The following is a 26,046-nucleotide window of genomic DNA, read 5'->3' as shown; positions in this document are numbered from 1 at the left end:
TCCTGCCACGCCTAAAGGACGCAACGAGTGGGTACTCCTATTGGTACACGCATGTCCCCTCCTCATGATCAGGATGTATATTATTTAAACATATGTCAGACTCACTGTCACCACGGGGATATATTCTCATCCATCTTATCTCCAATGTGGTATCAATGTCAACACGCCACCATTCTCCTGTCGACGTCGTGTTGCCTGTGTGCATACAACTTCCATGCCCAAACGTTTGGTTAGTGTTGCCATCAACAGCTTTGTCAGATGGAAAGGGACCACCAAATCCTTGCAATTCGCTGCTCTGCGATGTCGACTTTCCACGCGCTATGTTGCCTTTAACGAAATAGATCAAATACTAAGACACGGCGTACTCAGCAGCATTATCAATCTAGCAAAGTCCGCACTTAGAATGCCGAACGCACTGAACAATTCAGCTAAGAAACATATATTTTCAAAAGAGGTATTAAAAGGTATAGCTCAAAATCAAAACGTACGTTTTTACATCATCCAAGTAAATAATATCATTGTTGACATTCTTTTCCTTCTTTGCAAAAAGGCTACTTCAATATTTGCTGAAGTTCTCGTTTTTAAACCAGTTGAAGGACATGTTTGGAATTTGCAGGTGACCTTTGCTCGGTAAATTGTTGGCAATCCGACCTATATATATCTGATTACAAATTATGTAAATTAGGTACAGGTAATTGCGTGCTATTTGGGTGATTCGGCTGACTGAATATTAAATTCGACCAAAATCCTGAATTTGAGGTGCCTATGATCTACTATTTTGTTACATCCATAATTTGTATACATGTATATCAATAATAACTCATATTATTCCACAGTATTTCATGTAACTAGATATCTGCATACAGCTCTCTGAACGAAAATATTTATATTGTACTTTTACTCACGCTTTTGGCAGTAACTCCCAAACCAGTCTGGTTGACACATTGTTTCTGGGCAAGGAGAACCAGGGAAGTTCGTGCATCCATTCTGACAGTGACAATCTTCTGTAGAAAGAAATAGAATGACGACGAGTATCTAATATCTGAGCATGTCTCTGATTCAACGTTTCCCCACAATCACCTATTTGTACACCTGTGATATAGTTATAAGAACAACATACACTTCTCACCTAGGCACAATATGATGCCTTGATGATTATGTCTTTTACTTAAGGATTGTCTGTGTATTGTTTTCAGTTAATTGAGGTATGAATCGAAAAACCGATGTGCAAACTGTATGAATCCGCGTAGTAAGGACCTACAAGGGAAATTCGTGCATCCATTCAGACAGTGACAATCTTCTGTAGAAAGAAATAGAATGACGACGAGTATCTAATATCTGAGCATGTCTCTCATTCAACGTTTCCCCACAATCACCTATTTGTACACCTGAATCGAAAAACCGATGTGCAAACTGTATGAATCCGCGTAGTAAGGACCTACCTTGTGAGGAGTCCGGCAATGAGACAAGAAGTAGAACATATACCAGAAACATCGTCCATGTGCTTGTCCGAAGAAATCTGAAAACAAATCCAGCCAAATTTAGCCAACCAGAACCACTTAACACGTACACAGCCGGTTGATCTACATGTAACTGTTGGTGCAACTTTGAGAATGCTGGTTAACATAAAATGAATCCAACAAATCAGCTAACCTTGCTGCTCAAACCTATACAGACGGCGTGGCATTTTCATTTTCGGAGGTTCGTCAGCACCATACCCGTGCTCGTGGGTTTCACCATAGTGGTAAACGTCTGAGACCTGCACATCTTCGGGCTTCCCTCCCACATTAAGCTGACACGCCGTGATATAACTGGAATACTGTTAAAAGCGGCGTTAAACTCAACTCACTCACTCACTCTATTTTCGGGAATTAATAATCATATAAGTTCTAATGATATAAATATCTGCACACAGGTACTGGTAGGTCCGTGTGCGAAATACGCTGTAGTCGGAAAGCGCACGTTAAATCTTCTATATCAGTCAGTACTGGTAGGTGCAGTTTTTACATGCATAGGACGACACATTGAAGGTTCCATATACCAAAATTATCGTCATGTCAGTGAGCCCAACCACCCGATCCCGTTTGTCGCCTCTTGTGACAAGCATGGGTTGCTGAAAACCAACACTTACCCAGATCTTCAGGAGGCTGTTTAGGATATAAACAATGAGCATATCAAACAAAATCTTACATAGAAGGAGACATATACCGATAAATTAATTATGCTTTGTTACTGACATATACATAATTGTTATGTTGTCAATGATGTTAAAACAGGTTTCAGAAAATGTAGGGGCAATGTCTATACAAACTTGTGTCAGAGGGAACTAAAATGAAGTTTTTGTGTACCAGAAAACGTATATCTTACTTCCTTGTGAGCGTATCGACGGTTCTCACAAACACTTATGCTTGTTGAATAAATACTCTACGCTATCCTCTGACCTTTGTGTCATGTCATAACTAACACATCCAGTTCGCTAACAGACACATCAGTTCACTGTTCAACTATTATACTTAGTTTAGGTTATGAATGTTATTGATTCACTATTTAACACTATTTTCCTACCGTTTCATAAAACGATATTTAAAATCTTACACGGCTTAAGACTATATTACACTATCCCATGCTCTGAGTGAGTGAGTGAGGTTGTACGCCGCCTTTAGCAATATTCCAGCAATATCACGGCGAGGGACACCAAAAATGGACTTAACACATTGTACCCATGTCGGGAATAGAACCCAGGTCTTGGGCGGGACAATCGAACGCTTTAACCACTATACTACTCGACTGCACCCCATGCTCTGAAGATATTTAAAAAAATTAAAGTGATTAAAAGGAGTTTGCGTTACGTATGAAAAAAGCTGAAGTGGCCCATTCGCTAACTCTCCAGAATATCCCAAAGGTCGCACCACACTATAACATTGGACCTGTAACATCAAACACTCATCCCTCATGAATATAAACTATGTACCATGAACCATGTGACATCCAAAAAATCAGCTAACCTCGCTGCTCACACATTTTCAGATGGCATGGTAATTCCATTTTCGGGAATTAATAATTATGAAAGCCAGTATGAAACAAATTTGTTTAAGTGGGAGGTTAGGCACCCTAACACAGTTCAGTGGATTTGCCTCCCTTACACCAGTGTGTTGGTAATCGTAAACCGATCACGTGACGCACGTGACTGCATCAAGCCTCTTTCTGCGTACACCAGCAAGCAGCCAAACGCGAATTTCATAGGCAACATATTATTTATTGTCTTAGTGTAATTTCTTGTCCATACGTTGGTGAGAAGAACGATGTCAGGTCAGAGATCGAGGAAACGGAAGATCCAAGCACCCAGCGACCGGAGATCATCGCGGAAATCGGCTCGAGTCAACAAACCAACGAATCGAAGTTCTCAGCCCGGCGATGCAGACAACATGGCGTCAACTACCGTCTCTCGGTCATCGCAGCCCGTCGACGCGAGGAATGGATCAGGTGATGTATTACCTCATGTTTTCAATAATGATGCACGGTCTCATGTAGTGATAGGCTTAGATACCCCAACTATCCCACAAGTACAGTCGGTAAATCACAACACACACGCTCTCGCATCTGTTGCCATTGACAACGATACGCTTAACATGCCTATAAATGCTAGGATAGCATGCAGTGGTGACAAAATGGTTGCCTTGTCAACTGACAATGTTGGTTCCTTTATCCCCCAACCAATTAGGGATAAAATACACAATGGGGAATATGTAGATCTGGCTACCCTGATTAAGGGATTGGATAAGGAGCAAAGTATGGATAGCACTATCAGAGTAAACTCAATGGGTCAATTGGAAATGTCACGCCAGTCTAAGGACATACAGTCAGTGGAAGAGTGGAAGAGTGGAACAGCCTTTATCATATTTATCAGCATATACCTGGAGAAATTCCCCGAAAGCCACCAGCAAATGCTTAAATATTTGCACACAATTAGATTTGCGGCCAGCAGGGGCCAGGGTTGGCAAAATTATGATAAACAGTTTAGGTTGCGCATAAGTAGATCCACAGACAAGGCATGGGGCACAATCAACGCGGAATTGTGGATGTTATACATGAATGTCACTCCTCAACCTGTGAACCGCAGTTTCACCACTTTCAAGCAGCCTTCACAATCTCCAACTGCAAACACCTTAAAAGTTGGTTTTTGCTGGGATTTCAATGACCCTGGAAAATTTTGTCGCAGACAACATTGTCGTTTTCCTCATGTTTGCTATCAGTGTGGTGGGAGCCACCCATTCCCAAAGTGCAGATTAAACCAATCAGTTACAGGAAATCAACCAACCCCAGAGGTTAATACGTTTCAGTTTCGCAACAGAAACCTCCCAAAACGTGCAAGCATTTGGCCACACACCACAAAGTGGATAAGCTATTAGCATACCTGGAGTCCTACCCATTGTTAAGTGATGCCGGTGTTCTTCGTTGCGGTTTCACCGAAGGATTTCATTTACATTACACAGGACCCAGAGAGGCCAGTTTAGTTTGTAATAACCTAAAATCAGCTCAAGATCCCAATATGGAACAAATCATACTTGGGAAACTTTCCAATGAAGTACAATTAGGCCGAATGGCCGGTCCATATCAGAACCCACCTTTACCAAACCTGAGGATCTCTCCTATTGGAATTGTTCCAAAGAAAGAAGTAGACGGGTACCGCATCATCCACCACTTATCGTATCCAGATGGTATGTCAGTAAATGATTTCATCAGCCCCAGCCTTTGTTCCGTAACCTACTCATCCATTGACGATGCAATTTTGATGATTCAGCAGCTTGGTCCAGGGGCATACTTAGCAAAGGCCGACATCAAAAGTGCTTTCAGGTTATGCATGGTGCATCCTCATGATTTTCACTTACTAGGAATAAAACTCTTACATAAATATTATGTCGACAAAGCATTACCATTTGGATGCAGTATAAGCTGCTCAATATTTGTAACATTTTCCACTTTCATCCAGTGGATAGTTCAAACAAAGTTAAATTCTCAAGGTGAGTTGATGCATTACTTGGACGACTACCTATGCGGAGGATTTGGAAGAGATAAGTCTGAATGTCAGTTAGTCCTGTCAACATTATTAGCAACTTGCGACAAACCCGGAATACCTATAGCCAGTCACAAAACAGTTACACCAACAACATTAATCAGCTTCCTTGGATTTCAGCTAGAAAACAGTAAGAATGGAGTTAACCATACCAGCAGACAAAATACAGGATGCTAAGGATAAACTCAGGTTTGTCATGTCAAAATCCAAAGCAACCAAACAGCAAGTAGAGAGTCTCATTGGTTCACTAAATTTCATAGGTAGGGCCATTCCCATCGGCAGGGCCTTCCTACGGAGATCCATTGATTCAATTTGTGGTATTAAGAAGCCCCATGAAAGATGATTTTCAGATTTGGCTTTCATTCCTGGACAATCATAATGGAACGTCATTATTCCTGGATCAATGCTGGATTACCAATGAAGCATTACACCTCTACACAGACAGTGCATCAGGAGAGTCATGTGGGTTTGGAGCATACTTTCATGGACGCTGGACCAACGGTTCATGGCCAGGACATTGGAGGACTTTAGGCCTAACACGAAACATCACGCTGCTGGAATTTTTCCCAGTTTATGTTGCGGTTAACATTTGGGCTGATGCCCTCAGGGGCAAAAAATTAATAATAAATAGTGATAACCAAGCAGTAGTGTCCATACTGAACAAGCAGTCAACTAAATGTAAGAATACTATGCAGTTTGTGAGGCAGTTTGTACTTCATTGTCTCAACATAAATTTATTAGTCAAAGGTCGGTATATTCCTGGTTTTAAAAACATCATTGCAGATTCCTTATCTCGTTTTGATCTTCAGAAGTTTCGTCAGCTGAAACCAGAAGCCAGAACCAAACCGACACCAGTACCCAAGAATCTGTGGCTTATCTAAAATCCAAAGCTTTTGCCTTAATTAAAGCATCAGTGTCGAGCAATACTCAACACGCCTATGCAGCTGCATTAAGGTCATTTGACAAATTTCGTCACAATCATAAAATACCTATGATTTGGCCTGTGCCGGTAGATGATATTTTATGTTACATAGCCAGTATGTCTAGGAAGGCCTTTGCAAGCTCAACTATAGCTCAACATCTCTCAGCTCTTGGCAGACATCACAAAATTAATACCTTGTCTGACCCTACTGAAAACTTTTTAGTTCGCAAATGCATGCAGGGATACAGAAATACAGCAGCTCTGGTGTCAACGCCTGATGCAAGACACCCAATCACAATTGATATGTTGAAGAGGCTACCTAGTGCCCTCCAGGCTATTTGTACGTCAGGTTATGAAGCTTGTTTATTTGTTGCCATGTTTAACTTGGCATTTTTTGCATTCCTACGGATTGGTGAGATAGCGTTTGTGACCAAGATGAATCAGGACAGAACACTTAAATTGGCAGATGTCGGTATCATTGCACAGGCAGTGCACGTTAAGATTTGCTTTTCGAAGAATGATCAACAGGGCCAAGGCCCAACTCTGATAATCCCAGCTAAGTCTGATCCTACAATTTGCCCAGTCAGGTCATTAAGTGCATATCTGTATTTACGCTCAGCCCAACCAGGCCAGTTCTTCATCCATTTGAATGGTAAAGCTGTCACCAGATATCAGTTCTCTGCAGTACTCCGGAAAGCCTTACAGTTCCTCAACTTTCACACACAAAACTACAACACACATTCATTCAAGATTGGAGCTGCTACATATGCAGCAACACAGGGAATACCACATGAGCTACTTTGCACATGGGGCAGGTGGAAATCTGCTGCATACGCTAAGTACATTCGCATCAATATGTTGTAACAACTCATTTTTGACAGAAATATGGCTTGTCGGCTCCAGCCTTATCTACTGGGCTCACCGGAGAGCAGTTGCAAGGCCAGTGGGATTGGACCTGGGTCTGCAGAAGTATGGACTCAGCTTAACATGGTATGGGAGTAGGGGAATGAAGTGAAAATCATTGTTGCCATTTCTTCAGAAAAAACTAAAGCGCAGTCCACCACCAGCATGGCTTCTCCTTCATTTGGGAGGTAACGACCTTGGGGACGTGCCAACAACAGAACTGTTACAAACGGTGAGTCGGGATCTTACTAAAATTCACCACATGATGCCCTTCACACAAGTCATATGGTCAGATGTTCTGCAGAGGGTCACATGGCGGGGTATACCAGACGGCAGAGTTATGGAGCGCAAGAGGAAGAGATTTAATAGATTTGGTAGGAAAGGTGTACTAGACCTTGGAGGTCGTGTTCTCGGGCACAACGAAATTAACATAGCAGACAGGGGTTTGTTCAGACAGGATGGTGTCCACCTGTCGGACATTGGCAATGACATTTTCGTGAACTCATTGCAGGGGGGTCTTGAGTTTTTTGCTGGTTTGTCCTCGTCCAGGCGTTCATTTCAAAACTAGTGTCGCTCGTATTCAGTTCTTTTGCTTAATCCTCAGGGGAATGAGCTTGCTATAAACCAAGCTCAGTGGCGGAGGTCGTGGCAGGCAACTCAATTTTCTCATTAACTGTAAGTAAGTTCAGCCTCAACATGCTAACTGCACCTCATGTAGTGTACCTAAACCACAGAGGATGACAGTGTATGTAATGACACAGGATGGACTGCAGCTCATGCCTCACGTTGTGTTTAGCCACGGAGGATGAACTGAACTGTCATCTCTATTCCGGCCCATTTGGTCATGTGTATATTCCGGCCCATTTGGTCATGATGTGTATATTCCGGCCCATTTGGTCATGATGTGTATATTCCGGCCCATTTGGTCATGATGTGTATGTTCCGGCCCATTTGGTCATGATGTGTATATTCCGGCCCATTTGGTCATGATGTGTATATTCCGGCCCATTTGGTCATGATGTGTATGTTCCGGCCCATTTGGTCATGTGTATATTCCGGCCCATTTGGTCATGATGTGTATATTCCGGCCCATTTGGTCATGTGTATATTCCGGCCCATTTGGTCATGATGTGTATGTTCCGGCCCATTTGGTCATGATGTGTATATTCCGGCCCATTTGGTCATGATGTGTATGTTCCGGCCCAGTTGGTCATGATGTGTATGTTCCGGTCCATTTGGTCATGATGTGTATGTTCCGGCCCGTTTGGTCATGATGTGTATGTTCCGGCCCATTTGGTCATGATGTGTATGTTCCGGCCCATTTGGTCATGATGTGTATGTTCCGGCCCATTTGGTCATGATGTGTATGTTCCGGCCCATTTGGTCATGATGTGTATGTTCCGGTCCATTTGGTCATGATGTGTATGTTCCGGCCCATTTGGTCATGATGTGTATGTTCCGGCCCATTTGGTCATGATGTGTATGTTCCGGCCCATTTGGTCATGATGTGTATGTTCCGGCCCATTTGGTCATGATGTGTATGTTCCGGCCCATTTGGTCATGATTTGGTAGTTACTCCATTGCGTCACGATGTGTACTCATCCAAACCTCGGACGCAAGCAATGTAACTGCATTGCTGTGTACTGTGTAACACTGCTTGTCGCGACTTCCGCCTGTATTGTTATGTAATAAAGCTGCGCCTGCTTTTTGCCACTGAAGAAGCATCGTGTTATCTTTTGTATTATTTCATTCACACTTAAATAACTTATAATATTATATATATGCACAAAGGTACTGGTAGATGTAGTTCTTACATGCATAGCACCACACGTTGAAGGTGACATGTACCGAAATTATCTAAAGTGACGTCATGTCATTGAGCCTGACTATCCGGTCCAGTTAGTCGCCCCTTTTAATAAACATGGGTTGCTGAAAACCAATACTAACCCAGACCTTCACGAGGCTGTTTAGGATAAACAACAATAAGCATACCAAACAAAAGTTTACATAGAAGATGACATATATTGAAAGATTAAGTGACGTCCCCGCTGACACTTTCCAGACCTTTGGGGAGTTTTGAAGGCTATTTTAGAATAATTCCCTTCATAATATAAATCTTTTTATGATTTTGTTGTTGTTGTTTGCTAAACCCAGCACTCAGGACAATTCAAGCTTCATGACGGCAGTATATTAAATAATCGAGTTATGACCAGACAAATCAGTGATTGACCATCGTTCTACGAAATTGGGACACGATGGCATGCATTGGAGTCAATGAGCAAACCCAACCGATCCCGTTAGTCGCCTCTCACGAAAATGTATGGTCAATAGGAAATGTATGAAGTCCATTTCTAGTGTCCCTCACTGTGAAATAGTTAAAAGCAACATAAAACCACACTCACTCACTTACTCACTCATTCACGAAACAACCTGTATGTATGAGAAATGTATGTCATTGATATAATAATTCTTGTGACCATGCAATTGCAACAGCAGATCTTACTATCATATATTTGTTTGTTGATAAAATGAATTAACAATTAAAAATGTTGTTCCCGCTCATGTAAAGTTGCCTCGATCTTTATAGCACTAAACATATGTATGTTTTAAGTTGATGTTCCAGTTTATGACATGCGATAAGCTTCTGTTCTGGGTGGTAGTTCAAATTACATGTTTATGTGTGTTTAATACTCATGCAGATAATGCTCTTCTCACTTCGTTGTCAACCTTTCGACTTTCCTCATAAATAATACAAACAACTTTACTTTGTCAAACATCTACGAACTTAACCCGTTTTTAAAACTTATCAGTTCATAAATCATTGACACTTTACTAACATACACTGTATACATGTTCATTAGGATACTGGTATATGGCAGTTTGATGTATATTTGAACAATAATGTAATTGTGTTTCATTGTTTCTGTTAAGATTCAGTGGAAGTTCAGAAGATTGTATTTGAACAATAAGTACTTGTCAGGAAGTAGTGGAGTGGAAGTTACTTTGTTTAGATGCTTTTAGGGGTCAAGAGTCATCTTTAATCTTCTAGAACAGTTATAGATCAATCAAGCATGGTATAGAACTTTCTGGAAGGTATTTAGACTATATTAGACTATAGACGTCGTCACAAGGGCCGCAAATCAATTTGCCAGAAACCTATGATCGTGGGTTCGAATCCAAGATTCGCCCTGGTTGTGTCAACACAATACCCCTGCTCGCGTGCCTCAACAAAGTGGTAACCTCTAAAACCTACATCAATTCGGTTTGATAGTTGAATAGACTCAATGTGTCAATGTGCAACTTGAATAGGAAGGCAAATACGTGAAAGGAGGGAGTTCAACTGGAATGCTATGTCGAGGTACACAAACGCTATTCAGGACAGCCGTGGCACATAAAAAGGCTGTCACCAGTCACGCCGCGAACACGACATGCACAGTGAAACGCGCACATACACTACAGAAGCAAAGTGTACATGAAGGATATAAGTTTCCTTCTATCATCATAAACATTTTAACATTTACCCTGTAAACTCAAGGAACAAACTCTCAAGCGGTGTAACAACATATTAAACTTGAGGTTTCTTCAATATACTTCATACGACTTTAATTGTTGTTTGGTCAGGGTTACATCATTTAAAGAATTGTGTCATACATTCCCGCGTTTGGTGTGGGAGCACAAACATAAATAAGAGAGATCAGATTTACATTTTGCGTGTTGTGGACGTGTTTGGGTGCCTCGCCCTGAGACCAGGAAGTAATGAGAGTGTTGTATAAAATTGTATGACTCTTGAGCATACGACTGTCAATAATGTTAAACCTGTTTGCCAGGATGGTATCAGTTTAGAAATAGAGTATTCAGTATACTTAAACTATGTCATCTGACTATGTCATCTGACTATGTCATCTGACAAATTTAGAATGATAAAAACGTGAACGTGAAGGCATTAGAATAAATCTATTTGAATAGACTTTACGCCTGTCAATGTGCAAATTGAATAGGAAGGCACATACTTTAAACGAATAGAAGAGGGATTACGACTGGAAAGCTTTTTCAATCTACACATACAAACGCTATTCGGGACAGCCTTTACACATAGAATAGCTGTCACCATTCACACAGCAAACACGAAATGCACAGTGAAACGCGGCAGCTACACTGCGTACAGTAAGGATATAATTTTCCTTCTATCATCGTAAACAATTTAACATTCCACCCTGTACACTAAAGGACAACACTCAAGCGATGAAACAATAAATTAAACTTCAGCTGCAGGTTTCTTCAATATGACATTAATTATTGTTTGCTATGGGTTACAGCATTGAGCGATGTGTCAAACGTTCCCGCGATAGGGATATTCTTTTGTGTGTACAAATCACAACGCACAAGGCATCCTGCTTGGATACTTTAAAAAAAAGTGTATTAACTTGGGCAAAGCGACTTTGAATATGTTGTGTCATAAAAACCTGGAAAAAAGGGGAAAACTAACATAAATAAGAGAGATTAGACTTACCCTTTGCCTGTTGTGGACGTGTTTGGGTGCCTCGCCCTGCGACCAGGAAGTAATCTGAGGGTTGTATAGAACTGTACGCCTCTTAAGCACACAACTCTCGATACAGGATGGTATCAGTTTAGAAATAGAACATTGTTGAAATATGAAAGGTAGCAACACATGAATAACTCTCTGTTTGAGTATAGTTATTAGTTTATTTTCCTGATGCCTTGTCACAAGTACTACATGCACAATTGACTCAACACAATGCAATAAAAGGTTTTGGTTTGCTGTTAAACGCCGCACTATATTCCAGCGATATGACGGCGGTCTCAATATAAGCGAGTCTGGACCAGACAATCCAGTGACTGACATCATGAGCAATAAAAGGGAGTTACCTAGAAATTGTTTGTTTGTTTGTTTGTTGTTTAACGCCGCACTCAGCAATATTCCAGCTATATGACGGCGGTCTGTAAATAATCGAGTCTGGACCAGACAATCCAGTGATTGATATCATGAGCATCGATCTACGCAATTGGGATCGATGACATGCATCAACCAAGTCAGCGAGCCTGACCACCCGATCCCGTTAGTCGCCTTTTACGACAAGCATAGTCACCTTTTACGGCAAGCATGGTTTGCTGAAGACCTATTCTACCCCGGAATCTTCACGGGTCACCTAGAAAGAAATACATATTTTTTTATATTGTATGGTTTGAAAGATGAAATCTCAAATATTTTATTAACAACACCAGCCTACCCGAGAGAAACTCGTGTTAAGTAAGATCGGTCCTGACAAAAGTAGTGGTATGTTTTCCGATGTTTTATTCCTTCAGTAGCATAAAGTGGTTTCTTTCACAATTGGGAAAGAAATATTAATATATCAAGGATCAGTTACAGTGATGCTGTGTTGTGATAGTTTGCAGGCCTAATCAAATTGAGGATGTGACTTGTAGAAACAACGTCGATAATAGCGATGGGTGGTACTCGAACAAACATGCACTGCACAGTGCGATTACGGGTCGCATTTTTTTTAGCATGCAGAATTTTTGACATGTTTTAATGTTCTCATAAAGTATGCATTTAACCACATTCCGTCAGTTTTGTGACTACTGATGTCGCATCTGTCTGAGCCTTGTCCAACACAAATGGACGACTGAGTGACTAATTCACGAAGTGGGATACAGCAGTGTTAATACTGTGATTCCAAGTAATCATTTGTATAACACTGGATGTGAAAAATTGCTAAAGTAACTGGATCAGACTACTTAACAATCAACTAGTTGGAGTAATTCACGAGTGTTGTTTGATGTGGGGTAATTCACGAGTGTTGTTTTATGATCAATTACGTGGCATGGCTGAATTGAAAGTCACTGAAAGTCATTTCATACATTCATGATATTTACAAAGTCATATTGTAAGACGTATCAGTGCAGTTACTATGGTGTGAACTTCAATGATGAAATAGATATCGGAGATGAAAGAATTCCAATTCAAATTTGCTTCAAAATTTGTTTCGCTGTATTAATTGTTTGATGAAATTGAAGAAACGAAAGGAGCATCGCAAAAATGAGAACCCTTATTATGATCTTAAAGTTACGACAAACTTGTGACGTACTTCAAAAATCAATAGGACATTATGGTATGGCCGATGTTTCAACTGCAGTCTTAAATGGCTGAAAAATGTGTTTCATACAAACATATTTTTCTTCCTTCCTTCGTTATTTTCTCCTAACGTCTGAGAGCACAACAAATGGGGCTAATATGGTCTAGTAAGGGGTATATAAGTAAAGGTTGAAACTGTATTTTCAGTTATGGTACACTCGGGGTTTGCTATATTAACCATGTTTATATATTTATGACCCAAAAGAAGAGTACCCGACATTCTTTTCATTCTGATTATTAATACCAAAGAACATTCTAATCTATGGGGTAATGTGTGCGCTGCAAGTAACGTTATACATAAATAAATATGATTAACATAAATCTTAAAAGGACCCATTGTACTACATGGTTGTTGGTACATCAAACTAGTTATGAAATAAACTTTAAGGTGCTTAACTAACGATCACGCAGTTAACGCTAGAGTATAGCCTCACCCGAAGAGGAGCAGACTCATAATTGTCAAACGTTTTAATAGCGAGCGTTATTATAGACAAGGGATAAAGAAAACATATATAAATAGGCAGAACGATTGTAATAAAATTGATAAATACTAAAACAATAACCACCAAGCTGAAGCATTTAGTAATAAGAAAACAATTGAGCATTGGACCCACACAGCGTGACGTCTGACAGACGAATATATACAACTTAGCAACACTTAAACTAACTGGTCAGTTCTAAAATACACCTGACCCATATGCAGAGGGTATTACAAATCGGCACAGGTATAAGTTGCCACGACGCCAGTCTAAATATATCAACGGAAATTTGGTCAAACCGATTATTACATAACCAGCTAATATGTGCCAAGTTGAACAGCGACTCTGGTCGTTTAACTGACGCGGTTAAGTTTAGGATTTTCTCCCAGAGGCATCAGAAAATTAACTTTTAATACCCAGGAAGTGACAAAGCGCGGACATCCGAGTTTGAAACCTCAGCTCGGGTAGTCTTTCGCCCCAAGCGACTGAGAGGTTATTTTTTAACACACGTCAATCTGATACAATGGATTAGCATTTAAGCTAATGTAAGTAACATGACCATAAAGGTAAGGCGTAGTGTTTGCAAATTGAAAAGATGTTGAAGATACAATAAAGGTCAAAGTGTTTTTTAGGTTACTGTCTTATAGGTAACTAAAAACTAGATGGAAATTACCATTTAATGTACAGAAGCAATTATAAATGCAAGGTCCCACACACACAGACCGATGACGCAGAATGTCACTGTAGGTAAAAGATGACACATTCTTCATTGCTTGTTCAGTTGTTCCAGTTATGTACATGAATGTATTTAAAAGGCAACAGTAATGTACAGAAGCAAATATCAAATCAAGGGGGCGGTCGCTCAATCTGAACGGTCATGTTGCCCGTAGTGATGATTGCAACCAAAACTGTCCTTTGAAACTTTAATTTGGAAATGTTGAGGAGTTAAAAGCGAAGTGTGTCTGATCTCAAACAAGGGTATCTAAATACACACATGCATCTTTGTCAATTTTTATTCGGATCTTGGTCACCATCCCCCTGAATGGGCTCATTTGCATACACGCTTCTCTCGGCAATGACGTCATAAACAGACGATTCCCCTCGGACCTGCAGAGTTGAGTACTGTTGCATTTGTTCAGCTTTGAGTATCTTCATGCTGCGTCTGATTCTGAAAATTAGAATTAAATCACTTAAAGTTAATTTGAAAATGTTCGATCATCAGGTATTAAAACAGTTTAGTTTGGTTCTATACACATGTAGACGTACATGTATATGTGTCATTTCAACCCGCGTTGTGTTGGATTCCATGTATTACCTGTAGATAGTTGCAGTTGTAATTACTGCATACACACACGCAATGGCCAGAAGGCAACTGACAACAATGAGGCGGATATCTGAAACATTCAAGTAACTTGATATGAGAAAATGTATACATACCACCGTTATTTTGTGTATTAGTGACGCATGTATACTTTAGTAAGCTGATGGAATGAGGCCGTTTATGACTCAAGGAAAGTTAAATGAAACCTGCTCAGTGCATGATCTGTGTGCGAACTCTTCCACTGCTTGCCATTATAGCAATGTGAAGATAAGACAGCCACCAGACATAAACCTGCTCAGTATGGAGGAAAGAGAAACAGAAAAGGTTCTGACAAATCAGTGATCAAGACGAATCTAAGACCCCCGCACAAGACACGCACACGCGCACGCACACACTTAGTACGGCCGATGATGAAACCAAGAAACACAGGAAAGGCACTGACAAATCTGTAATCGTAATCAAGACGAATCCAGGACCCCCACAAACACACACGCACACACATACGCGCGCACGCCCTCACGGATTCACCGACGCATGCACACACACAGACGCGCACACAAAACTGTCAGGATCTACACATAACTGAAACTATTGTACTAACTATATTGTTACCATCACATCCTTGACCCTGATGTGCTGCTGCTGCTGTTGTCGTTGATTGATGCCCCGTTCTACAATCACCTGTGATTTTGTCACATACCTCAGACTGGTTCAGGCAGCTGCAGACACCGGAACAGTTGATTCCGTAGGTGTAGTCAGCACATTCTGAAAACATGCATACTGTGGATGTACACGTGGTATTAGATACAGGTACATTATATATTTATACCTTATACCAGTTCATTGGAGAAGCAATAAACAAGGGTATTCACCCTTTATCAAACTACAAACAAGTAACTTCTTCTCACCTTGTATGCACAGTGGTCCCATATATCCTGGTTGGCAATTGCGTTCGCAGCGTCCAGTCTGTGCATTACATGAACCGTTGATCTGGCAGTGACCGCAAGTATGAAGACAGCCTTCTCCATACCTTCCTGGGATACATGCTATTGAAACAATTTATTACATTAAATATAAACTGCCGGGCAAAGAAAGTATACACCCGTGTTTTTTGTTGGCTAAAATGAAACAACGGAATGGGTTTTCGATGCTGATGTATTTGATATGGGTGTCATAGCTACCTTATATTTGCACTGTTTTCGCGACTGTAACAGCCTAGTAACGTCTTGATAACCTTTGTAATTTCCAGTCAAATTAAGTTTACACGTGCATACATCTTTTCTCGGCAGTTTATTATCATAAAGCTTATAGTTGTGTGTCATGTACTGATTTGCTTCAGAATATTCTTACTCAATATCTAATGAAATGTTTATGGAATGTGGGCTTATTTGCATTGGTCGATGAAGTAACATATTTGTTTCTCAATCGCCCTCTCTTCTTTATGCAGTATAAATCCCAATGTGCACTGCATTACTAATGATCTATCTATTAAAAAACATTCACATTTACTCCTTTGTAAAGCAGCTGGTTTTGATAGAGAGGATGTACACGACTCAGAGTTTTCTTTCTAGAAGAGGCAGTCCTCAAATAGTTCATTTGTGCATTGTGGAATATTTCCCATACAACATAAATACGTTTGTTACGTTTGCAATGGTTTTATGAACAACGACAGAAACACAATGTCTTTTAAGATATTTCGAGGCGACTTAATGCATCGCAAGGTCAGGTTCGCTGGCTTGGTTGGTAGTGTTTAAGCGTGGATCGTTACTCATAACATCACTGACTGGACTGTCTGTTTTAAACTCGATTATCTACACGCTGCAACAGGGACCTCGTGTCATTACTCAATCTAACCGTACCCATCCTAAGCTATGTAGTAATGTAAATTTGTCAATTGATTTGGGATAATGTTTACATATTACGGTAGATATCAACTGTACATAAAGGCTGTCTGTAACCAGCTCGTGACTACCAGCTGTTTCAAATGCGCCTAAAGATGTGATTGGCCTAATGACACACATTCTGATAGTAGATATTGTAAGAGGTTTAATTGTGCACATTCTGAAAGCAGATGTTGTGAGAGGCTAAATGACCCACATTCTGAAAGTAGATGTTGTGAGAGGCCTAATGACACACATTCTGAAAGTAGATATTGTAAGAGGCTTAATGGCGCACATTCTGAAAGCAGATGTTGTGAGAGGTGTAATGACCCACATTCTGAAAGTAGATGTTGTGAGCGGCCTAATGGCGCACATTCTGAAAGTAAATATTGTGAGAGGCTAAATGGCGCACATTCTGAAAGTAGATGTTGTGAGTGGCTTAATGACGCACATTCTGAAAGCAGATGTTGTAAGAGGTTTAATGGCGCGCATTGGGTTAACATTAAGCTCAATTGTCATTAAGATAACCAACATGAATATTGGGCAGGATCTCTGGTCTTTAGTCTATGACTGTAGGCATTGAGCAATATCCCTGCGAACACCTGGTATCATCACTTAGTTTCACTGGTCCATTCGTATATTTTTCACAGCTTTTTTGCCATTGACGCCAAATGGAATCTGTTTCGGCGGACAATAATGACTGGTTATTCTCTTCGTTAGACGCTTTCGATTTGATTGTTACACTATCGTGGCTTTTTAGTGAAACGTATCTGGTCTTTGTTAGTTGTCTATATGGTAACGTATATATGGTGCTCCTTAAAAGTATGATTTTGCACTAAACGAATTGTGTCATTACCCAAACACAAGTGAGAAAACTCTTGCCATAATCATGAGAAATCGCTGTCCATTGTACGATTCCCACTATTTCATAGCATGTGCTTATGAAGCTCTATATAAAGCGTTTCATGCCCCATCGGTGGGCCATCCGGTAAAATCACCATCAAACAAGGCTTCAGGATGAAGGTCAGTGCTGCTGAGTAGGAAAGATTGATGGATGATCGAGTTATCTTTATTTAAGCTCCAAACATGTCATTCTTATTATCCATTTTAGTGTCTGTACAACATGAAAAAAACCGTAATTTACACATTTGTCATTTATTTGAGATAATGTTTCTATATTATTACCTTTACACAAAGGGCCTTTGAAACCATTACTGCACCCTTCAAGGCAGCTTCCATTCACTTGGTGACAAGTTGTTGATGCACGACACTGGCCACAACTTGACGAACAGTTCACTCCATACAATGTGTCTGGACACTCTTTTAAAATGGAATAGAATAACCATATAAAATGCAGAAAGGAGAATAATTATTACTGTGTAGGAGGGATCTTCCCTTATTATGTTTTACGTTTATCACAAACCTACAGCAAACCATAATGCTGTGTATCAATTAGTACAAATTGGAACTGACATTGTGATGCCAATATAATATATCTATTTCCATGTATGACCTAATCACTACTTTTTTTCTATATTGACTCCAGATGAAATAAGATATGTTACCTGTGTTAATGAAAGATAAATTGTATTCTGAGACGTTTCATTAGATGATATCACAGTCATACATTCGATTACGTGTGAAAGATCGCACTGCAGACACTACAATAACCAACATATGCAAATAATTTTAAGTCCTCCACAAAGTCGGGACAGAATGTGTCTATGTTGTTACATACTCTCATGGCACAGCGGGCGTAGATATCCAGCCTCACACCCAGTAGAACATGTCCCATCTTGCCTGGAGCAGTTGGTGTTGTCCTGACAGTGTCCACACTGCCTGCAGGGCGACCCGTAGGAACCAGCCGGACATGCTGTGTATCAATAAGTACAACTGGAACTGACATTGTGATGCCAAAATATTGTATTTATTCCCATTTGTGATTTAATCACTACTTTAAAATATATTGGATCAAGATAAACTAAAATAAATTACCTGTGATACACAGTGGAGGTTCATATCCAGGTTTACAGCCAGTCAAACATGTCCCATTTAGCACAGAACATGGGGAATCGTCCTTACAGTGTCCACATCCTTGGCAGGGCGGTCCATAGAAGTGAACTGCACACACTGAATGGACAAAGATTATCTTAAAGCCTTGCCTTGAAAGGATGAAATTACCACATCGCATGATGTGTTTATTTTTTATACAGCTTAAATGACAAAATGCAACAAAATACGTATCATAAGACAATGTATGTGCAATTTGAAATTGGAATATAAGTTGAATGTCAGATTAAAATCTTTCATGGAGAGATTTTGTTACAAGTCACATGTATAAAAGGTGGAATGAAGTATGAACTGATTCACATATAGAGATGTACAGATCAATGTGCAGTCTCGCTCTTGGAACTGAAAGGTTAAAACTTCAACTGTACAATTTCACTTGAAAGCTACTTGGACATTTTATACGTCTTTGTCAGTAAAAACATCATCTCAAAAGTGTTCCAAAAGACACTGTTATGAGCTGTTAAGACAATTGGGGTGAACATGCATTTCTCTAATATAAAATGAAGCCTAGATACGTTTTGAAGAGATATACAACATATTGAGATACACATTCCATAACGCGTGCATTGTCTCACTGTCTAGCACCTAATTGTAAGTACTAAATAATATCTTGTAGATTCTCAGCTTAACTATATGAATTGGTCTTGACTGAGAAAGAGTTGGAAGATTTAAAAGTGCCCCAGGAGAGTTCACGTGCACATATATCTTATTTATACATTTTGTGGAATTTTCTTATCATATGGCGGACTGGTTCAATTAGGTGTTGCCTCAGTGGATTCTGATATCCAGGTTGACACCCATCACCACATCTCCAATCTGCCGTGTTAGAAATAGCGTTGATGTACACGTGGACCCATTATAACAAGGCACACATGCTGTATGATGACAGGAGTAAGGTAACATTCGGTTAGAAATACGTACGTTCATCCTACTAGTTATAAATGAAAGTATTTTCGCTAAACTAGCTTCGATTTCACATTTTCTCAACAATGAAAAAAACAAATGACATACATACACTGATTTACATATGAATTGAGACCAATCATAATGTTTAGACTAAGGTAACAATAAAATATCTAGGTAATGTTATAACTGAGATATAAATATATGGCATACGCACAATATATTGTAAAATTTACAGAACTACAATTTCAGAACAATCATATCTAACGAGAGACACTGTGAAACCCAGCATTTACATTTCTAATTCACCATATGTCCAGAAATATTTTCGGGACCCTTGTACACACATGCACCCTTAACAATCAGGAGTAGAAATTGTATCCAAAGTTTATAAACATCACTCTCGATCCCGGTGTTTAAACCTGCTACGTTTCGCACATGATTTCATTTCGACAAAGAAGATTACTTTGGGGAAAACTAATCTCACTACTTATACGTAATTCCGTTCAAATGACATCACTTCCATTCCAGTTATAAGACAAATAGTGAAAACACAAAGCTACGCAGTGCGATTTAGAATTTGAAAATAGGAAGGAAAGTTTATCCTTTTATGATCTTCCATTTAAATGACACCATTACCCATTGAGTTCTATGCAATTCGACTTTAAACAGAATGTCAAATATTTCTCTATAGCTTTTAGCAGCTACCAAATACATTTACACATGCATAATGGCTGTTGAAATGAAATGTTGAAATGTCATAGCCTCAGAGATCATCACCATAAAGTTTTACAGGAGCCCTAAATGTAGATTGATATTTATTAAAATACAACACTGACCTTCTAAATTTATGGTAAGTATGACACTAGCTAGGTGTTACACATCTTATTTAAGCCCACAGCGTGACAGAAGACACCGGGCATTTCAAGCGTTTCTTAATAGAGGCGACAACATTCATTTCCACAATCATAACGTCTCGTCACGATATGGCTGAAATATTGCCGATGTGACGTTAAACTTTAACTCCACAATCATAACAAATTTCATCTAAACGCAGAGTCCATTGCATCATACAGACTATATAAAATAACATTTTACTTTTACACAAAGGGGGACTGTAACCCTGTTTACATCCTTGTGTGCAGGTTCCATCATCCTTATTACAGTCCGACGTCCCGCTACACTGACCACAAGTGGAGGAACAGTTGACCCCATAATGATGTTGGCCACAATCTGTATGGATAGGGATATATCAACACTTCTTCATGTTATATTATGTGTTTTAGAAGGAAATGATACCAAATTACATCAAAAGTACCAAATTATCTTTTGAACAATGACTTAGTTTATGACTTCACGTAAAATATTCCACACGTAAATGTCTTATCATCACTTATCATCACCGCTACACTGACCACACGTGAAGGAACAGTTGACCCAATAAAGATGTTGGACACACTCTGTACGGATAGGTAGTTAAACACGTCTTGACTTTATGCTCTCTGTTTTACGAAGGAAAACTTGACTTTCTGACTATAGTTGACGTAATTAATGTGTATAACGACTACCTAGTGTAGAGTTCTCCATTATGGCATCAGTTGCCACTGCTTGTGAATGGATTTCCTTTCATCAGACGGTTACAGATAAACAATTGGTAATAAATCGATTTTTGTCAAACCTTGCTGGCATCCTGGACCTTGTTTCCCAGCAGCACATCCACTGCTACAGTGGCCAGTGTCCTTGTTACACGCTTCAGAGGCAGTTAGACATTGACAAGGTTTGTTACAGTCAGAGCCAAACCAACCATCGTCGCATTCTACAATACACAAGACACATACAAGGACATTATATTTTCTCAGCTGTGTATCACTAAAGTCATTTAAAAAATCCCAATCACAAAACGTTTCACTGTACAAACAATGTGTGTTCAAAACAAATTAATTTAGAATTACGTCGATACTAAACTTTAAGTGAGAAAATCAACCAGATGGACGATTTCCCAATTTCACATTGTGTCAAACCTTGCTGGCATCCTTGACCTTGTTTCCCAGCAGCACATCCACTGCTACAGTGGCCAGTCTCCTTGTTACACGCTTCAGAGCCAGTTAGACATTGACACTGTTTGTTACAGTCAGATCCAAACCAACCATTGTTGCATTCTACAATATACAATACACATACAAGGACATTAAATAATTATTGTCTTAAATGTGTGTAACTATACTTTAAAAAGTCACAAAAACAAAACTCTCTAATTGTACAGACAATATTTCTTCAATACAAATTAATTTAGAATTACGTTGATACTCAACTTGAAAATCTACCAGATGGACGATTTCCTAATTTCATATTCTGTCATACCTTGCTGACACCCAGGTCCATGTTTTCCGGCAGCACATCCACTGCTACAGTTACCAGTCTCCTTGTCACATACTTCAGTTGTATTCTGACACTGACACTGCTTGTCACAGTCATCTCCAAACCATCCATCGCTGCATTCTACAAGTACACATACTATGAGATGCAAATCAGAGAACACCTTATGAATCTGATCCAATAGACCTTGGTCATTTTAATTTGGGACCCATGTAGAACAAGTATATCCTGATTATTTACTCCAACTAATATACTTTATACATCAGTGCTGTTTGGGCAACATGTACACAGACGCTTGGGACGTGGACTTTTGGACCAATAGTTGAAAGTGAAAAGAGCCCTTTGGGCGAACTGTTCACTACAGACGCCCATATGCTAGCCATGGAAGCCACGTATTTGGTTGTGCTTTGAGATATATGGGGGAGCTGTGCCATAACTTTATCGGGATAAATGGAACGGTTTCTTCGCCTCGTTCTTTGGTCTCGCAACTGTCCTTTTATACCCCGACACAATACTGTCATTAAATCTCTATCTGTTACTTATAATGTTATTATTTAAAGACAGCTCTCGTTATCATATCCTATGTTCGTGCTTATATTCCGATGTTTTTATTTAATGCTATAAAATAATAATATGTATTGCAAATAAGGAAAATAACATGTCAACATGACTACTCACGGAATATCTGCACCTCACATAATGTCAGGTAGGGTCCATTGACACTTATTGTTACAGATGAACCATTCAAAGCTTCGACACATGTAATATTTAAAACAGTCTGTTGTCTGTTGTCTTCGGACAATGTGTAACACAGTTGGTCACCAACCTTCACATGAAGGCCCACGTTGCGGTCTTTATCTGTGAACAACAAACGTTATGTGATGATACAAGATGTGAATAGGTATAATGTGTAGCCCCGATAAGGCCCTGTGGTACATGTATATGCTGTTATATAAATTCCACATGTTGGAATTTATCCTTCTCGTGTTGATAATTGTATAAGAATACAAATTCACCATATACCATATGTATGTACATAGTCTGTGTGGTCAGACTGCGTTCATCTACTTAATTTCTCTTACAAAACCCGGGTTAGATCCGGGTTAAAATAGGTCTTCAGCAACTAATGCCTGTCGTAAAAGGCAATTAACAGGATCGAGGGTCAGACGCGCTGACTTGCTTTATGCATGTCATTGCATCCCAATTGCGTAAATCGATGCTCATTATGTCAATCAATGGATTGAACTGTGACTACACACGTTAAGTGAACAACATACATTATGTGATGATACAAGATGTGTATAGGTATAATGTGTAACCCCGATTAGGCCCTGCTGGCATGTGTAGCGACATACATGCTTGTTGGAATTTATCCTTTTGATGTTGATAATTGTAAATGTTATGAATTTCGAACTGTGCCGTCTGAGCAAGTTAAATTTAGAAAAAACAAGCACACTTTGTAGAACGATGTGAGTAATAGTGCGATGTGAGATATTTTCAAGACATTCCTTGGAATACATAAGAAATGTATCACTTGCATGATGCATACCGTCGCATCCGAATTTCGGAGATCGATGCTCTTGATGGAAATCAATGGATTGTTTGGTCGACACTAGACTTTACAGACTGGCGTCACAAAGCTTGAATATTGCTTAGTGTGCGTACAACAACAAACCATGAAATCTCCAAAGAAAGCAACCAATTGTGTAATATTCGGGGATGGAGGCTTAGGATCCTGCCACGCCTAAAGGACACAACGAGTGGGTACTCCAATTGGTACACGCATGTCCCCCTCCTCATGAACAGGATGTATATTATTTAAACATATGTCAGACTCACTGTCACTACGGAGATAAATTCTCATCCGTCTGATATCCAATGTGGTATTAATGTCAACACGCCACCATTCCCCTGTGGACGTCGTGTTGCCTGTGTGCGTACAACTTCCATGATCCAACGTTTGGTCAGTATTGCCATCAACAGCTCTCTCAGATGGATAGGGACCACCAAATCCTTGCAATTCGCTACTCTGACGTGTCGGGTTTCCACGTGCTATGTTGCCTTTAACGAAATAGATCAAATATTAAAACACAGTCGTACTCGGCAGCATGTTCAATCTAGCAAAGTCCGCACTTAAAATGCTGAACACATTGAACACTCCACCTTAGAAACCTTTATTTTCAAAAGAAGTATTGAAAGGTATAGCTGAAAATCAAAACGAAGACAAAACGTACTTTTTTAACATCGTCCAAGTAAAAAATCTCATTGTTGACATTTCTTTCCTTCTTTGCAAAAGGCTACTTCAACATTTGCTGATGTTCTCGTTTTTAACCAATTCTAGGACATTTGCATGTGACCTTCGCTCGGTAAATTGTTGGCCACCCAACCTCCATATATCTGATTATAAATTATGACAATTAGGTACAGGTGATTGGGTGCTATTTGGATGATTCGGCTGACTGATTATTAAATTCGACCCATACCCTGAATATGTGGTGCCTATAAATTACTATTTTGTTACATTCATAATTTGTATACATGTATATCAATAATAACTCATATTATGCCACAGTATTTCATGATACAACAATGGCACATTTTATGCTTACAAGATATCTGCTTACAGTTCTCTGAATGAAACTATTTATGTTGTACGTTTACTCACGCTTTTGGCAGTAACTCCCAAACCAGTCTGATTGGCACATTGTTCCTGGGCAAGGAGAACCAGGGAAATCCATGCATCCATTCTGACAGTGACATTCTTCTGTAGAAACAAATAGAATGACTGCGAGTATCTAATATCTAAGCATGCCTCTTGTTTAACGTTTCCCCACAATCACCTAACTGTACACCTGTGATATAGTTAGAACAACAACATACACTCCTCACCTAGGCACAATATGATGCCTTGATAATTATGTCTCCTTACTTTAGGATTGACTGTGTATTGTTTTCGGATGATTGAGGTATGAATCAAAACACCGATGTTCAAACTGTATGAATCTGCGTAGTAAGGACCTACCTTGTGAGGAGTCCGGCAATGAGACAAGAAGTAGAACATATACCAGAAACATCGTCCATGTGCTTGTCCGATGAAATCTGAAAACAAATTCAGCCACATTTAGCCAACCAGAACCACTTAACACGTAAACAGCCGGTTGATCTACATGTAACAGTTGGTGCAACTTTGAGAATGCTGGTTAACATAAAAGGAATCCAACAAATCAGCTTACCTCGCTGCTCAAACCTATTCAGATGACATGTCATTTCCATTTTCGGGAATTACAAATTATATAAGTTATAATGATATAAATATCTGCACAAAGGTACTGGTAGATGCAGTTTTTACATGCATAGCACCACACATTGTAGGTGACATATACCGACATTATCGTCATGTCAGTGAGCCTGACCACCCGGTCCCGTGAGTCGCATCTTGTGACTAGCATGGGTCGCTGAAAACCAACACTGACCAAGATCTTCACGAGGCTGTTTAGGATATAAACAATAAGCATACCAAACAAAAGCTTACATAGAAGGAGACATATACCGATAAATTAATTGTGCATTGTTACTGATGTATACTTAATTGTTATGTTGTCAAGGATGTTAAAACAGGTTTCAGAAAATGTAGAGGCAATGTCTATACAAACCTGTGTCAGAGGGAACTAAAATGAACTTTTTGTGTACCAGAAAACGTATATCATACTTCCTTGTGAGCGTATCGACGGTTCTCACGAACACTCATGCTTGTTGAATAAATACGCTACATTATCCTCTGACCTTTGTTCCTTTGTGTCATGTCATATCTAACACATAACGGCGGAGGACACCAAAAACGGGCTTCACGCATTGTACCCATGTCAGGAATCGAACCCGGGTCTTCGGCGTGACGGGCGAACGCTTTAACCACTAGGCTACCCGACCGCCCCAATCTGAACATGAAACATTAGGTCACATGAGC

At 39.7% G+C, this 26,046-nt stretch overlaps 3 pseudogenes; 2 read left to right on the top strand and 1 right to left on the bottom strand.

Annotated features, from left to right (window-relative positions):
• LOC139460268 (uncharacterized) overlaps positions 1-26,046 on the bottom strand; it is a 152,346-nt pseudogene that overhangs the window by 118,219 nt on the left and 8,081 nt on the right.
• Positions 3,426-4,330, top strand: LOC139461073 (uncharacterized; annotated as a pseudogene).
• LOC139461072 (uncharacterized) lies at positions 6,066-7,467 on the top strand (annotated as a pseudogene).

The sequence above is a fragment of the Haliotis cracherodii genome, unplaced genomic scaffold (genome assembly GCF_022045235.1).
Source record: "Haliotis cracherodii isolate W230 unplaced genomic scaffold, xgHalCrac1.p SCAF_14, whole genome shotgun sequence".
NCBI classification, from domain to species: domain Eukaryota; kingdom Metazoa; phylum Mollusca; class Gastropoda; order Lepetellida; family Haliotidae; genus Haliotis; species Haliotis cracherodii.
This window is presented reverse-complemented; position numbering and strand designations above follow the sequence as displayed.